We start from the raw sequence: 16,860 nt of genomic DNA on the forward strand, positions 1-16,860 counted from the left end.
GGGGGGGGGTGCAGGGAGTCCTACTCCTAAAGGAAACTGGATTAGAGGTGCACCGATACATTGGTTCCATATTGGACTGGCACTGATATATGGAAAATTGACCATATCGGCAATCAGCTTTTTTTGGTTGTTGTGGCCGATAAACGCCTTGTGTGTGTGCATAGCCACAGCGCAGCACACAGGCGGCCACAAGCACAGGCTGGCAGCGTGGAGAGCATCTGGGTCTGGCTGGCAAGTCTGTTGTTGGGGGAAGGAAGGGATGTGGGGAGGCACAGACAGAGGCCCCCATGGTGAAGGAGGGAGTGGGGCTGGTACGGGGCAGGGGCAGGTGCTGCCTAGCTGGGGTGGGGTGCAGGACTAAGCAGTGAGGAGGGAGAAGGAGCTCCTGCTGCTACGTGCACCTGTATGCTGGGCAAGGATGGGCTGCCGCTGTGTGCTGGGGCCGGTGGGGGGTGCCAATCTCTTCCCAGCAGGGGGCTGGGCTGGGCTCTACTCAGGGCAGGCAGCAGTGGTGCTGGGAGGGGGGCTCCAAAATAATGAATTTTGGAGTCCTGCAGCACCCCGCCCTCCCCCCCAGCACTGTTGCCACCCACCCAAACCTCCACTGGGAAGAGCCCGGTGCCACTCCAACTTCAGCCTGCAGCAGCAGCCTGCCCTCACCCCACATACAGATTTGGGGACAACCCCCGCCCCATGCCCTTCTCGGCTGCATGCAATGGCGGGAGCTGCTCCTCCCTCCCTGTGCCCCCAGAATTCATGGCTCCATCCTGTGCCCAACCCCGGCCCCACACTACCTCCCTCACCATGGCGGCCTCTATCTGCACCTCCACATTCATTCCCACCCCCCACAACAGATTTACTAGCCAGATGCTGGTCTCCATGCTATACAGCTGTATATCAGCAATTGGATCAGTACTGACCGCTATGGCTTGTTAAAAATTGGTCATCAGTATTGGGACAAAAAATCTCCATCAGTGCACCCCTAAACTGGATAATATAGTCAAAACATTGAATCAAATTATTCAACTACAATCAAAGATGCAAGAAAGTACAACAAAAAGTCGTTAAAAGCAAGTCATGCTCATCCACCTTCAAGTAAATGCAGTGGAAGATCTCCTGTTCCCTTTGTTATTTAAATGAACAGAATGCTTCCTCACCCTTCTTAATATCTAGACCATGGGTGGGCAATTATTTTGGCTAGCTGGCCATTTAACAAGTTTTGGTGAACTGTCAAGTGCTGCACATATAAAATCTTTCAGAGGATATCATTTTAACAAATTATAAATAAAAAGCAAATCATACACTAAAAATCAAACATCCACTATAACATACAGTATAAATATCCACTATAACATATTTTACTTTTATTTTAAAAAGTCATTTTTGTCCTGATTTATGGTTTTTTTAGTAGTGTATATAGAGGAGCACAACAGCTCAAAATAAATCTCTCTTGTATATTGTGCATGGGAGGACGTGGGGGTTGGGTGGGTGTATGGGGCATGCTCATGTGATAGGTGCCAAGACCTGGCCATGGATGGGGATGGGGGGGAGGGGGGAAGGAGAGGGTGTGTGCAGCAGAGTTCACTCAGGCAGCACAGTGTGGTGCAGGTGTGTTCTGCCCCATGCTTCCACTCACCCCTGCCCTGCCCCACACCTGCTAATAGTACTGACCTGACCGTGGCCCTGGCCAGCATGCCCAGCTTCCTGGCAGAGCTGCATTCCATCCACTTGGCTGCCCGCAGGTGGCTGCTCATTGCACCAGACAGGTACAGAGGGTGGAAGACAGACAGGAGCTGGAGCCTGCACAGTAGGGCAGTAGCCACCTGGCTGCAGTTTCTTCCGGCTAACTGGGTATGTGGTTCTCGACATCCATCTCCACAGCCCCTATTGCTTCCCCACACTATCAGCTGCCCTGAGTGGCACAGCAGAGGCTGGAAGAGGAGGAGGAGCCACCAGAGGTTGGTGAGTCTAGCAGTACCTGAGCAGGTACAGCAGCAGCACTGTGAGCACTGGCTGGGTGGTGCTATCAGTGAGCATGGGGTGGGGGCAGGTGGAAGCATGGTGTGGGCTGCCCCATGCAGCAGCAGGTGGGGCTTAGCTCTATGCAGAGGGCTGTGGGCCAGATGTAATTAACTGGCAGGCTGAAGCCAGTCCATGGGCTGTATTTTGCCCACCCCTGAGCTAGATGATCAATGGGATCAACTTTAACTTTCCATGAAAGCCTCAGGTTTGACCTGTGTTTTAAAGACACCTGGAAAACAAGGAAACTAAAGCACCCCAAAACAGGCCTGAGCTTCATCTTTTCTCTTATCAGCACTTAACAAAATGGAACAAAGACATTTAAAGGAGATACCCTCCTCCCCCTGTGAAAATAATCAGCTAGAAAACTGACTAAAGGCAGTTACTAAATTTACAGGACAGCTATGAAAAATGTTGATAAGACAAGTCAGAACATGACTTTCCCCAAGGCACTAAATTAGAGAGGGGAGAAAGTAGGAAATCAGCCCACTTTGACAAGAAATTACTTTTGTCAGAAAACACTAAGTGAAAATAAGCCACTGCTGAGACTGGGTACTCAACATTCAGTCTGGAGAAGTTAAAATATAAATCCACTCCCCAGCACCTCTAAGAAAAAGGGTAGGACACATTTAGCCTATAAACATCCAAATTTACTATACTAATCTCATATCTGAAGCTAAGGGGATTGACTTCCATTACTGAAAGATACACAGCCACCCTCAACAACATGGTAATGTTTAACTTTAAAATTGCTGACTATCCACAAGCTTATACTTTGCTAACATTTTTTTTTAAAGGGGGTTGCCTAAGAATAATTTAGAGGGGGGCCTGATGTCAGGTTCTTCTCACACTATCCTAGATATGCCACCTTGAGAAAGTGCTTTAAACTGTAAGCAAATGCCGAGAAGACCAAAGTCCTCCAAGTCTGCATGGCAGTTCTACCCGTTTTATAACCAGAGCTCTCAGGCTGTGACAGGAAACACTGCCCTTGCAATGGGAGGCGACTGTGCAGCAGAAACAAAACAAAGACTTCTGCTTGGATTGTAATACTCTTCCTTATTCTGACGAGTCCACTGCAATTAAGCAGAGACCATACAACTCAATTTGGTAATAAGGAAAAGGTAATAAGGAAAAAACACATGAAGTTTTCCCATGACAAATCAATGTTAATACCACTGAACAGTCTGAAACAAGCATAAAATGCCTCACAACCCAAACATTACCAGAAAAATGGAAAGGAGTAGAAAATGCCCAATGTCTAGCAAATGCATTATGTTACTGAATTTAGCAGGCTTAGCTGCCTTAGTTATGTACACTGCTTCATTACTGAAAGGCATTTGCCTTCTTCCAAAAGACATATTCTAGCCTGTGTCATGGCAGGAACTTCAAGCCAAGCTGGAAAAAAAAAATTACACAACTTACCTTAATAGGGCTAAAGTTAATACTGGATTCAGGAAATAACCCTGACAGCACTGAGCATTTATACACTTGCTCTGAGAGCTAGGAAGCAGGGCTGCTTTAATTAGAGCAGCTCCAAGAGTCACTCTAAAGTGCCCAGAATATCACACGTATCTATGTCCCCATGCTGAAAAATGGCAGCGGGGGCGCTTTAAATAAAGTTCAAACAAGCTTTAGATAAAGCGCCCCTACCGCCATTTTTCAGCATGGGGATGCTGATACACATATTGTTAAAGTCTGCTGGAGTGCAGTAATTACCAAGCTCCAGAAGACTTGATTAACTGAGAATGCTCTGAGATGCTGTAATTGCAGTGAGTCGGAGCAGCCTTGCTGCATGTGTATATGTGCTCACTGAGCTCTGGAAATTCATTCTTCTTTATTTAATAATGGCCTAATGTATGTTTGTATCAGACAAAACTCCATCCTGTTAGATGCCATGTTTAGCAAGACCCTCCTTCACCAAAAAGAGAAAAAAATCCATTTTTGTCAAAGAAACTAAAGCACACACATTGAGTCTAATTTTCAATAGATTTTGGATGCACAGGATGCACTGAACAGGATGCATTAGGACATGCACTTTATAGTTATTATATTTCATTTTTCAAATTCAATCTTTAATTCTCTTTGGCTAGGGACAGAGGGGGTTTGTACATGACACAGGGGTTTAATTCTCCCTAAAATGAAGCAGTGTTTTTTTAAAAACACCACTTCAATCTATGGTGATCTCGTTATATGCGAGGTAAATTCACTCTTACTAGATCGGTATAGGTGCCTCCCCCCTACCCAAGCAGGTATGTCTGTGGGAGGAGGGGAAAGGGCCATGAGGCCGGGCTCCCACTCACCCTAGCCCCTGCCGCAACAGCCTTGGGAGTGGTGGGCACCAGCAGCCTGCACTGCAGGCACTGCACAGCCACTGGACTGCACCGTGCTTTGCCTGTCCCCACTCACCCCAACTGGTGTCAGCTGCTCCTGAGGCTGCTGTGGCAGTGGCAGCGGCAAGTGGGAAGAAGCAGAGCCCCAGCCAGCACGGGGCATGGCACAACTTGTCTGCACTCACTGTAGTCCCTGTTGCAGTGGCCCCAGGAGCAGCCACAGTGCCAGCTGTGGAGAGAACCATCAGTGGGTGTAGGGGGGAGGGAGCATACCTCTTGCTGCTCAGCACCTCCCAGGAGGGCTGTATTTGGCTCTTCCAGGGAGGCCTATGTCCCCAGATCTGTGTGCAGGACAACAGCAGGCTACCGTTGCAGGCTGGAGCCAGTGGTGTCACTTCTCCCCACATCTTAGTGTCATCCACACTTGTGCTGCTGCCACTTCTCCCTATTACTTTCAACCTCCATCCTCAGCTGTGGCACAGACACAGCTTCTGGAGGTGGGGAGCTGCACAGGGGTTGGGGAGAAGCAGTGGCAGCATGTACACAGTTTGCAGCTGCCTGCCCTGGCATAGCTCCCTACCCACTGGAAGCTGCGCTTACTCCACAGCTGGGAAGTGGGTACAGGAAGAACAAGCTTCAGCTACCTGGCCCTGGGGCAAGTGCAGGGAAAAGCCTCTGCCCCTGACACACCACTGTAGCTGGGTTGTTCCAGCCTGCAGAGTGTTAAACTTGCTGGCCACTGGCTTAGTAAATAAATTATAAAACTTGTTTCAAAAGCACTGGGTTCCAATTATTGTGGGTTTTTGCATGTAACTCAGAATATACTGGTTCCTATTAATATATTATCAGGCCACAACATTTGTTTGTGAATGCATTACTGCTTTACTGTAAGAGACTGAATAGTATATCATGTCAGAGGAAGACCTCATGCTTTTAGAATCTGAGATCCTAGGTTCAATCTCTACACCTGGCAACCAGCCTGAAAAAGAATAATACGACGTTTACGTTCTCTTGTTTGGTAGTACAAGATCTGGTGGAAGGAAGGAACCAGATATGAAGAACTGCCCATCAGACAGAAACAGGAAATCTAACAGTAAAAAAACCTCACAACTGGTGCTCATTTTTATTTCTCCCTGAGCTCAGAATTGCTGTTATCTAGAAATGTACACTCCAAAAATATGAGCAAAGTTTATATGCGTCATTCAACATGGTCATGTAGAATGGCTTGCTTTTCACTTATTATATATTTATATTATTCAACATATTTATCTTCACTGGCTTTTACATATGCCCAAAACACTCATTATATGCCTAACAGGAGACACAGAATTTCAACACTTCGGAAGAAGAAAAATGAGCCCCATGCTCTGCACACACCCTTTCCTCCACCCCCATTTACATGTATGTAAACTTGGACATGCATCAAAATGGAGAATGTCACATCTGTGAAATGCTCTTCCAATGCCAAAGGTGCGTTTGTATGGAAGCTTTGGTACTAGCGGTTTGAAAAATGACAGGCAGGGACATGAGAATGGCATTTAAATTCTCCCAGATGTCCCAAGCACTACCCTCTGCAAGCAAATTGAAGATTACAACAGCACAATTGTCAATTCCCTTTCTAGCAGTGCACCGACACATCGGTCTGATATCAGATCAGCACCAATATAAAAAAAATACATTGCATCGGAAATCGGCCTAACGTGGCCGATAAATGCCCATGGTGCATGCAGCTGCAGCACAGCACATAGGCAAAGAGGAGCAAAGCCTGGCAGCTTGGAGAGCGGCATACAGCTGGTAAGTCTGGTGTAGTGGAAGGGGAAGGGGGAGGGAAGGGGCATGGGGGTGCAGATCAAGGCCTCCGCAGTGAGGAAGGAGTGGGGCTGGGGCAGAGGTTAGCACTGCCCAGCTGGGGTGGGACTGGTATGGGATGGAGACGTGGCTCATCTAGCGGGCACAGGGAAGGAGGAGGGTTCCCACTGCATGCCACTGATCCAGGAGCTGCTGGTCTGGCACTTGCTACTCATCTGAGAGGCATGGGGGGGAGCGTGTACCCCTGCACGAGGCAGGGGAGGGTGAGTGGGACCATGGCTGCACGGGGCTCTTCCCAGTCTGCCCTGCCCCACACAGATCTGGGGGCACCCCCCCCATGCTGTCCCAGACGAGTGGCATGAGCAAAGGGGGAGCCACCGGATGAGTGGGTGAGTGGCGGACCAGCGGCTCCCAGACTAGCATCACACAGCAGCGAGAGCCACGCCCCTTCCCTGTGCGTTCCCCTAACAAGCTGTGGTTCTGTCCCATGCTCACCCTGCCCTGGCTGGGCAGCGTTTGCCCCAGTCCAAACCCCAGCCCCACTCCTTTCCCACCATGAGGGCCTTTACCTGCCCCCTACCCTCCAGATTTACCAGCTGTACGCAGATTTACTAAGCTGCCAGGCTGGTATCAGAAATTGGATTGGTATCAGCCAATATGCCTCCTTAAAAATCAGTTATCATCTTGGCTCCCAAAATCTCTAATGGTGCACCCCTATACCTTTCCATACTGTGGAATCCCTTTTGGATTAGATAAACTAGCCATTGCCATTTCAAATCTATTTCAACCAAACCCAATTCAGTAGTGATGCTTTCATGATTTCAGTTGCATCTCAGCTAGAAACGATTATCACACCTGACAAAGATGAATAGCTTCACATTTGCAGGCTCCAACTGAGGCTTGGTCACTGTCATATTCCTGAGTATTTGAAGGTCACACCTGATTAACCAAAGTTAGTGATCCCCTGTCTTCCAGTGCTCTGAACACACTTAAGATGAAACTGAAGAAGCCAATCTTTCAGCTATAATCCAAGAGCTTCTTTATACTACGAAGAGTAGTGCACTCAAAATTTAGTGAGTCTGTTTTAGGGTCACATTAAAAACAGATGGCATGTGCTTTATGAGAATGAGGCCCCTGACAGATGTACAGTTAAGATGTGATTAACCAATTAAATTGCACATGTGGCCAGGCTGATGGGAGCTCCCAGCCTCAGGATCACATCAGAGCTCATGACTCTCATGCATTCCCCAAGCTGGAACAATAATCAGGTGACTGACATTTTTAGCCTCCACGGAGCACCAAAATCAAGAGCTCTGATGTGCCCCCAAGACGGGGAGCCCCAGCCAGCTACCACTTCCAGTTGCTGAGGCACAGGACTCCACTGCGCACTTGTGGCTGGGAGCAGAAGCTGATCTGCGCTCCCAGCCTCCACAGTACAACAGAGCCCTTGACTCCAATATGCTCCCAGGGCTAGGAGAAGAGATAAGCTAACAGAATTGCTACATGCTGGTGGAGGGGGAGCCTAGGATCATGATCTTGGGTTCCCTCTGCACCAGCAATATGGCACAATGGGGATCTCCAATCCCACAATCACGCACTTAACTTAAACCAGGAAGGGATCTGGGACAGACTTTGCATAAACTGGTTTGACCCAAATCGGTGAAGTCTATATTTTACCAAGTTTATCTCCGATCCCACAATGATGCACATGTAGCAAGGCAAGAAGCAATCAGATGCCACAGCACCTTTAACAATGTCCGCCAGGGGCCTGAGGTAATTCTATATTTTTGGGGGGAAGAGATGTTTAAAAAAGCATATTATACAATAATGGCACAGAGAGATTGTTTGCGTTATCCACTGAACAATCTCAATAAGGACAATGGTAGTCACAAATCCCAAAAGTTGGTCCAAAAAGTTTTCAACAGAAACAGCCGAACTTTCCTTAAACCATGCATGCAAAATCGAATTCTTCCTTGTTTTTTTTCCCTTTCTTTTCTCCCATTCTCACATTTCATATTCCCCCCATATCAAAAGCAGGTTTTCAGCCAAATTTTAACTGCTGAAACATCAGTCCAACATGTCAGTTCAGTTTCTCTTTCACCAAGGTATTTCTATTCTTGCTTGGCTTCTTTCTCCCCCACTTACTTTTACTTTTCATGCTTTCTCTCTCTGCTTCTTTTCCCTCCTTCTCACATTCTCTGCTGTTTTGGGACACAGCCAGGACACAGACCCTGTTTACCATCCAAATACATGTTATTCTTCTCGTCAGCGAATCTTCAAAGGTGGATGAATTGATAATAGAGGTTGAAGATGTATTTCATTACAGGAACTAGAAGACAGGAGTTTTAAAAACCAAAATAGCAGGAACCAAAAGGGATGACTTCCATGTTGGCCCTCAACAAAATAAATAACTAATGTTCAGTTTGTGGCTTTGGTTAAAACAGCAACCTGAGGAGCTGCTCTCTGTGCTTCCACTGTTACAACAGTAATTTATTAAAGTAATTTACAAATAGCAACAGTACAGGTATGTAGAATGTTTTGGCAACGAGCTGTAAAAAGATGAGAGGGTATAAAGGTCAAGTCACAATTTTCCCTGGTAATTGTCACTGGTTAATAGTACCTTAAATCAAGCTGTGGAGTGATAAGGCCCATTTAACTGATTGAGTCATTTTACGATAGGAGCAGACATGTGCCACAAAGTTCAAGCCTTCAAGTCACAGTTAGTTAATGCAAGACATACAACAGGATATTTGAGAAGCCTCTGAGGTATTAAATTTTAATATCTACTTTAAAGATACAACACCCTGACCATCTGGTAGCAAAACAGCAGCCAGGGACAGGGAAAAAAATGTTGATGCTCCTTCAATTGTTTAAAATATTTGCCAGAATCCTGGAAATGATAGTCCTCTATTTATTTTCTTTAGTGATGAAATGAACTAAAAAGCATTTGGAGCTATACATTTGGGAAGCAAATCTTGCCTTGCAGAATTACAGTGGTCTGTCAGTGTATAAGGCTGTGCAGGCTGAGCATCTGGATTCCTTTTCTAATTTTATGTCTATTTTTAATGCAATTCAATCAACTTTAATTCTCCAAATAATTACATGAAATAGAGATAACTCAAGATCAGGTTTAATACAGCCAACCTTTACAGTTTCCTCCAAAATATGGGCAAAATCAATTAAGCTAAGTATAGACCGTCAAAAAGCCCAACGCTGGATCAATTCAACTTTTGCCTTTTAATCTAAACTGCGTAGATTGGGGTGGGCAAAATATGTCCTGTAGGCCAGATCCAGCCCGCCAAACCATTTTGTCTAGCAGGGCCCCTAAAAAATTTAGAAAATAAATATTCATCTGCCACTGGCTGCCTGTCAAAGATGACAGGATCCAGGGGGAGCCAGCAGCAGAACTAAATAGCCACAACAGGAAGGCCGGCCCAACCCCATTCCCCCGGAGGCTTCTGCCCAGGGGCATCCCTGCGCCAAGGGAAATACAGATAAGGAGGTAGGGGAGGGGGGTAGGGAAGGACTGTGGGTGATCAACCCAGTCCTCAGGGCCAATTGGGCTGGTTCCTGCAGTCCCAACACTGCAGCTGGGAGCTACATGGTGCCAGAGTGGCCAGTCAGTGGCGGGGAGCAGGGAAATGGCTGCAGCAGGCAAGGGAAGGGGCAGTGAGCTGGTGCACGGAGCACAATGACACCCAGGTGGGAGTGTGGGGCCAGCATTGGCAAGTCCCAGAGTGGGGTGAGAGGAACGTAGGGCCTGGGCTGGCAGGACCTCTATGGAGCTGGGCTGGCTCTCTCGTCTCCCTGCTTGAGCAGCACAGCCTGACTCCATAGAGCCCATGGCATCCCAGCCCTGCGTTCATCCCACCCCACTCTGGGCCCAGCTGGTGCTGGCCCCGGTGCACTGGGGCAGGCCCTGCGCTCCCACCCAGCTGCTGCTGTGCTCTGTGCACCTACTTACTTCCCCTTCCCCCTGCCTGCCACAGCCATTTTTCTGGTCCCCCCCAACCCCCTGCACACCAGCATCACGTGGTTCCCACTTGCAGCGCTGGGACGTGGTGCCAAAGCAGTGGTGGGGATAGGAGGGGGATGGGGAAGCGACAGAAGGGCAGCAGTGGCAGCAAATGGGAGTACGGTCTTGCATGAGAGCTGGCAGGGGTTCTGCTTGCTGTGGGCAAACCCTCTCCCACCCCATCTCTGCCAACAGAGGCAGTAATACTGCTCCAGCTAGGGAGCTGAGAGGCATGGCAGACACTGTGGTGCTGGAGCAGACAGCACAGCAGAGCCTAGTTCTGCACAGGATCTTGGGATGCTAGGGGACTGAGTTAACCTGAATCAGGAGGGGATCTGTGACAGAAGTTCTATAAGCTGGTTTGACCTTAAATCAGTTAAATCTGATACTACCTCCAACCATCTTAAACTGGTTTTGGCCATTTTGAAAGCAGTTTATGTGCGCTGAACTTCTGTTCTGTTACAGGTTTAAACCAATTTTTGATGGCATCATTCAGTTTGTCTGTAACTTCTGTGATGTTACAAGAATGGTGAATTTGGCCCTCTTCATTTATAATATCTCTGTGGTGTATTATACATCTCAGTTGCTGAAATTTTACTGCTATGAATAACATATTGCCTCTCAGTGAAATTAAATAAATCAGATTTCAGACATTAGGGCTGGAAGGCACCTCGGAAGATCATCGAGTCCAGCCCCTGGCCTGAAGGACAGGAAGTCAGCTGGGGTCATAGGATCTCAGCAAGATAAGCATCCAATTAGCTCTTGGCAGGCTGTTCCAGACCTTGGGGGCTCAGACAGTAAAGAAATTCTTCCTTATGTCCAGCCTGAAACAGTCTCACAGCAGTTTATGACCTTTTGACCTCATCATCCCTTGGGGCACTCTGGTGAACAAACGTTCCCCCAGATCCTGGTGGTCACCCCTGATAAACTTATAGGTGGCCATCAGATCACCCCTGAGCCTGCGCTTTTCCAGGCTAAAAAGCCCCATAGCTCTCAACCTGTCTTCGTAAGGTCTGTTTTCCTGACCTCTGATCATATGCATGGCTCTTCTCTGGACTCTCTCAAGCTTCTCCACATCCTTTTTGAATTGTGGAGCCCAAAACTGGACGCAGTACTCTAGTTGTGGCCTCACCAAGGCCAAGTACAAGGGGAGAATGACATTCCGGGATTTGCTTGAGAAGCATCTATGGATGCAAGCCAGTGTTTTGCTCGCTTTACTAGCTGCAGCATTGCACTGAAGGCTCATGTTCATCTTGTGGTTAATGATGACCCCCAAGTCTCTTTCTTTCGTAGTGCTAGCCAGCGTAGCACTGCCAAGCCTATAAGGATGCTGCAGGTTTTTCTTCCCAAGGTGGAGAACCTTGCATTTTTCAGTGTTAAACACCATCAAGTTCTCATCCACCCATTTGCTGGGCCTGTTCAGGTCAGCCTGGATCACCCACCTGTCTTCTGGTGCGGATGCTTTTCCCCAAAGTCTGGTGTCATCAGAGAACCTGGCCAGTCCGCTTCACAATAGAACAGCTTTTATTTTACTAAAAATATGACTGTTTACAAGAACTGTACTGAAATCCCTCTCTTTTCCAATCAGAAGAACATAAATTAAACCAAGCCATACTGGGAAACCTAAAAACAGCTGGTTTATATTTTAGGACCTGAAAGTCCAAACAGCTGTACTGCGTTGATATAAGTGGGCCTTGATTTCCTTATAAAGCTTCAAGATGCATGGTTTAAGAAAAATAGGGAGAAAGGGCCTCTTTGGAAACAGACATTCAAGCTAAAAATACTCAATAAAATCATGTCTTAATGAAAAGGTTGGTTTGTGAATTTCATCAGCTTCAGCAATTTTTCAGCAAGCATGCCACTATGCTGGAGACAACTTCCTGGTGTAAGTGTTGGAGAGGCCAACTAGGGGCGATACTCTTCTTGCCTGCTGCTCACAAATAGGGAAGAATTGGTAGGGAATGTACTAGTGGATAGAAACTTGGGCAGCAGCAACTATGAGATGATTGAGTTCAGGATCCTAAGGAAAGGAAAGGAGAGCAGCAGAGTATGGACCCTGGACTTCAGAAAAGCAGACTTTGACTCACTCAGGGAACCGATGGGCAGGACCCACTAGGAGGCTAAGCTGAAGGGGAAAGGACTCCAGGAGAGCTGGCTTTAAAGAAGCGTTCCTGAGGTCACAGGAACAAACCAACCCAATGCACAGAAAGACTAAAAAGTATGGCAGAAGACCAGCTTGGATTAGCAGCGATTTTTCAGGGAGCTAAAGAACAAAAAGGAAGCTTACAAGTGGCAACATGGCCAAATAACTAGAAAGGAGTATAAGAATATTGCTTGGGCATACAGGGATCAAATCAGGAAGGCTGAAGTCCAACTGGAGTTGCAGCTAGCAAAGAACACGAAGGGTAACAAGAAGGATTTCTATCAGTATGTCAGCAATGAGAGGAAGGTCAGGGAAACTATGGGTCACTTACTAAATGGGGGAGGAAACCCAGTGACAGATAAGGAGGAAAAGGCTGCAGTACTCAATGCCTTTTCAGCTGTCTCCACAAGCAAGATCAGCTCCTAGACTTCTGCACCTGGCAGCACAGTTTGGGGAGGAGGGGAGCAGCTGACAGTGCTAAAAGAACAGGGTAGGGACTATTTAGAAAATCTGGACATGAACCAGTCCATGAGGCCAGACACGATGCACCAGAGGGTGCAGTGGGAGTTGGCTGATGTGACTGCAGAGCCACTGGCCTTCATCTTTGAAAACTTGTGGTAATTAGGAGAGGTCACAGATGGTTGGAAAAGGGCAAACACAGTGCCCATCTTTAAGAAAGGGGAAAAGGAGGATCCTGGAAACTACAGACCAGTCAGTCTTCTACCCAGTCCCTGGAAAAATCATGAAGCAGGTCCTCAATGAATCCATTTCTAAGCACCTGAAGGAGAAGGTGATTAGGAACAGTCAGCATGGATTCACCAAGGGCAAGTCATACCTGACCAACCTGATTGCCTTCTATGACAAGATGCCTGGCTCAGTAGATGCAGGGAGAGCAGCAGAAGGGTTATACCTTGACTTCAGCAAGGCTCTTGATACAGTCTCCCACAGCATTCCTACAAGCAAGCTAAGAAAGGACAGGTTGGACTGTACAGTGGATAGAAAACTGACTGAATCATCGGGCTTGGCTCAAAGTATAGTAATCAATGGCTCTATGTCTAGTTGGCAACCAGTATTAAGTGGAGTGCCCCACGGGTCAGTCCTAGGGCTGGTTTTGTTCAGTATCTTCATCAATGATCTGGATGATGGGATGCACCCTTAGCAAGTTTGCAGATGACACCAAGCCGTGGGGAGTAGTGATAAGCTGAAGGGTAGGGCTAGAATTCAGAGAAACGTAGACAAAATTAAAAATTGGACCAAAAGAAATCTCATGAAGTTCCCCAAGGACAAATGCAAAGTTCTGCACTTAGGAGGGAACACTAGTACAGACTGGGGACTGACTGGCTAAGCAGCAGCTCTTCAGAAAAGGACATAGGGTTTACAGTAGACAATAAGCTGAATACGAGCCAACGATGGGCCCTTGTTGCAAAGAAGGCTAACAGTGTGCTAGGCTGCATTAGTATGAGCGCTGCCAGATCAAAGGAAGTGATTATTCCCCTCTGTTTGGCACTAGTAAGGCCCCCCCACTCTGAAGTACTGTGTCCAGTTTGGGCCCCCCACTACAGAAAGGATGTGGACAAACTGGAGAGTCTAGAAGAGGCCAGTGAAAATGGTTAGGGAGCTGGAGAACAGGACTTATGAGAAGCTATGAGAACTGGGCTTGCTTACTTTGGAAAAGAGAATACTGAAAGGGGATTTAGTAACAGCCTTCAACTGTATGAAGGGTGGTTCCAAAGATGATGGATCTAGGACTGTTCTCAGTGGTGGTGATGAAAGGAATTTCTAGTCCATTGGACAACTCCCCTGCCTAAGTTGTTATAGCTGCTATTTGAGTGCATAAGATCTACTGCACATGTGTAGTAATCAGTTCAGTTAAAATTATTCTAGCAAGAGTGAACTCTTCCCCTTCGCTGACCTAGTTTTGCTGTGGAACATGCATAATGGCTAGCATTCACCTGTTAAGTGCAGGGTATTGTAGTGTGTGCACAGCCATTTGATTGGACCGGATGTGGTCCAAGAAAGTGTTTAATACAAAGTTTGATGATGGGAACTGTTACAGACTGCATGAGGCAAATGAGAATTTGATTGGACAGTATGTGGTCCGAGTGTGTACTTGATACAAAACTTGATGATGAACAGGCCAGAGGGTAAAGTGACTGGATGAATAAGATGGGGTGATTTTGGAGTATAAAAGTCTGCACTTAACTTGTGTGCTGGACCCGGAGAGGGTTTCTGCTCCAGACACTGAGTTTCTGATCCGTGAGGTGGGCTGATTCTATTGCTGTCCTGGGTGGTAATAAAGGTGAGCTCTCAGAGAATTGATCTTGGACATAATTATCTAATCAAGCCCTCAGTAATTTCTCTGCATAATGTTCCTACAGCTTGTCCCAGTATCACCCTGACCCTGTTACTGGGACAGAGGACTTAGTCTTTGCTTTCTGCTGGGGGAGCCCAGGGACAGTGAAGCTAAGGATCTGGAAGGCAAGAAGGGTGGTATGTATTTGCCTGACAGTCTAGGTAAAGTATTTACCTGAGTGGTTTGATGTCTAGTTATAAAAAGCTTCAGTGTATGTAAGATCTGTAATAAAGGACCATTTGAGAAAGAAGCAACTGTTTTGCATGAGGGGAGTACAAATTTACGAATCTGTGGGCCAGGATTGCAAAGCAATGCCATCTTGTTATCTCTGTGTTCCTAGACTGACCATTGCTGTGCAACTCTGGTACACATTAATATAATTTTTTCTTTTACTGTTCTATGTTGTTTTTTAACTTATATTTTATTATATTTAACAATATACTTTCATTTTGGTTTAATATATTCCTGTGTGTGTGTTCATTTTGTGCAAGCTCTCACATAAAGCTTGGTGGATAACCAGTCTAAACTTTAGCTATAAGATTACCAGCTAAACCTTACAGATTCATAGAGATATTAGGGGCTGGAAGGGACCTAACAAGATCATCGGGTCCAGCCCCCTTGCACTTGGGCAGGAAAGACTGCTGAGGTCAGATGACCCCAGCAAGGTGGGTGTCAAGACGCTTTTTGAAATTCACCAGGGTGGGTAACTGTATCACCTCTGGGGAGGAGTCTGCTCCTGATCCTCAGCACTTGACTTGTAAAGTTTTTCCTCATGTCCAATCTGAAGCGATCTTTAATCAGTTTGTGCCCACTGTTTCTTGTCTTCCCCTGAGGTGCCTTGGTGAACAGATTCTCCCCCAGGCCCTGACATACACCCCTAATATACTTATAGGCTGCCATCAAGTCCCCTTTGAGTCTGCTCTTCTCCAGGCTGAACAGTTCCAAGTCTTTCAGCCTCTCCTCATACAACCTGCCTTCCAGACCTCTAATCACATGTGTGGCCCTCCTTTGGACTCTCTCAAATGTCTCCCCATCCTTCTTGCCCAGAACTGGACACAGCACTCCAGCTGCAGTCTCACCGAGGCAGAGTAGAGCAGGAGGATGACATCCTTAGTTTTGTTTGAGATGCATCAGTAGATGCATACCAGTGTTTGATTAGCTCTGCCAGCTACGGCATCACATTGGTGGCTCATGTTCATTCTGTGGTCTATCATGACACCAAGGTCTCTTTTGGCTGTCATGCTGGCAAGAGTAGCACTGTCGAGCCTATAAGCATGTTGTGGATTATTTCTCCCAAGATGGAGCACTTCACATTTCTCTGTGTTAAACGTCATCAAGTTATGATCTGCTCATCTTGCAAGCCTGTCCAAGTCAGTCTGTATTGCCAGCCTGTCCTCGAGCATGACAACACTCCTAGAGCAAGGATTAACGAGGAACTAGTTAGGAAGCTTCTGGAGGGATTGGACACATTCAAATCAGCCGGTCCAGATGATCTCCACCCTAGAGTACTAAAGGAATTGGCTCAGCTTTACGAGCACTTGTGGTGCTCTGGTGTGGTGCCAGAGGACTGGAAGAGGGCCAATGTGGTTCCCATCTTCAAAAAGGGTAAGAAGGAGGACCCAGGAAACTATAGGCTGGTTAGCCTTACCTCGATCCTAAGCAAGTTGTTTGAGAAAATTATTCTGGCACACATCCACAAGGGGCCAGCAGGGGATTTCATGCTGGGGCAACCAACATGGGTTCATCAGTGGCAGGTCCTGTCAGACCAACCTGGTGACCTTCTATGATCAGATCACCAAATCCTTAGATGCAGGGGTAGCAGTGAACATAGTCTTCCTGGACTTGTGGAAGGCCTTTGACACTATCTCTCACCCTGTTCTCCTTAAAAAACTGGGGGACTGTGGTGTCGACACTAACACAGTCAATTGGGTTGCCAACTGGCTGGAGGGCCGCACCCAGAGAGTGGTGGTGGATAGATCATTTTCAACCTGGAGGGATGCGGGCAGTGGGGTTCAGAGGGCTCAGTCCTCCGGCCCACACTGCTTAACATCTTCATCAGTTACTTGGACGAGGGGGTAAAAAGCACCCTGTTCAAATTTGCTGATGACACTAAGATGTGGGGGGATGTGGGCACGATAGAAGGGAGCAATAGGCTACAATCGGACCTAGACAGGTTACAGGGGTGGGCGGA

The 16,860-nt window shown here is 47.1% G+C and overlaps 1 protein-coding gene across 11 annotated transcripts in view; it reads right to left on the reverse strand.

The window, feature by feature from the left end:
• The window catches only part of TNS3 (tensin 3), a 342,744-nt gene that overhangs the window by 204,317 nt on the left and 121,567 nt on the right, over positions 1-16,860 (reverse strand). Inside the window, exon 1 of one of the 11 annotated variants that reach the window (XM_019539552.1) lies at positions 8,352-8,602. The exons of the other annotated variants lie outside the window; for them this stretch is intronic. The gene's annotated coding sequence lies outside the window, so the exon portion shown is untranslated. Of the gene's footprint in view, positions 1-8,351; positions 8,603-16,860 lie in introns of those variants that run through there. 11 annotated transcript variants of the gene reach the window in all.

The sequence above is a fragment of the Crocodylus porosus genome, unplaced genomic scaffold (genome assembly GCF_001723895.1).
Source record: "Crocodylus porosus isolate Cpor-Errol unplaced genomic scaffold, CroPor_comp1, whole genome shotgun sequence".
Lineage (NCBI taxonomy): Eukaryota > Metazoa > Chordata > Crocodylia > Crocodylidae > Crocodylus > Crocodylus porosus.